The sequence below is a fragment of the Poecilia formosa genome, unplaced genomic scaffold (assembly GCF_000485575.1).
Source record: "Poecilia formosa unplaced genomic scaffold, Poecilia_formosa-5.1.2 Scaffold7, whole genome shotgun sequence".
NCBI classification, from domain to species: Eukaryota; Metazoa; Chordata; class Actinopteri; order Cyprinodontiformes; family Poeciliidae; genus Poecilia; species Poecilia formosa.
In genome coordinates, this window is record NW_006799946.1 from 635632 (window position 1) to 636607 (window position 976).

Consider the following 976-nt stretch of genomic DNA (forward strand, 5'->3'; position numbering starts at 1 on the left):
TCAGTGTGGACTGAGTACTCATTGATGAGCCCCTCCACTCCCCTCCCCTCACCCCGCACTCAAGCGGTACGGTGACCCTCCCTTCGCCCCCCTCCCCCGCAGTACCTGACCGTGACAGTGATGAGTCACAGTACTCAGCATAGACGTAGACGCCTCATGGAGCGGGTCGGCCTGTTGCTGCGATATGTCACAGCGTCCGCCATATTGAATGTGGACTATGTGCCAGTAAGCTAATACAGGTAAATGGACCGAACTTCTCCTCTAACAGCGGTTGTTCATCAGCTCTCTCTCATTAGAAAACAGTGTGAAAACACTGTGTGTGTAACACAGTGTAACACTGTGTAACGCTAACAGTGTGTGTTAGCGTTACTGGCCCGCAGTAACGCTAACAATCAGCGTTACTGCGGGCCAATTAAGCTACATAGGAAGTATTTTTCGGTTGTTTAGGAGCGAATTTCTGGCTGCAAAGTCAAATAATTCTGATCTTTAATCCTTACCTGTGAAAGGTAATGCCAGTGAATCCAGTTTGTTTCGTAAAACGGTTGAAACAAGTCCACACAGCACAGGACTTAAGGAGCTCCGATCGCTCTGCTGCCACATGGAAGATGGCGGACGTTGTTACGTACAACTCAGCGCTGAGGTGTCTACGTATTGATGTCTATGGTCCTCAGTGCGGACTGAGTGCTCATTGATGGGCCATTAGCGCCACGGAGAGATTTTTTCTGTCCTGTGCTTACAGGACAGAAGAAGTCCTGTAAACACAGTTACGCATAAAAAACAGGATGGAAAAGACAAGTTCTGTCTGTTCACATAAGTCAAATTCTTTGGTGATTTTCTAGGGGTAAGGAAGACACTTAAAACCTGGAGAAAAACAAAACAAGGTCTAGGTGAAAAATAAATCTCTTTCTGACAACTAGGGTCTAAGTTCAAATGTTTAGAAAGGGAGTGTTAAGAGAGGAAAAATTCTTGAACTTTA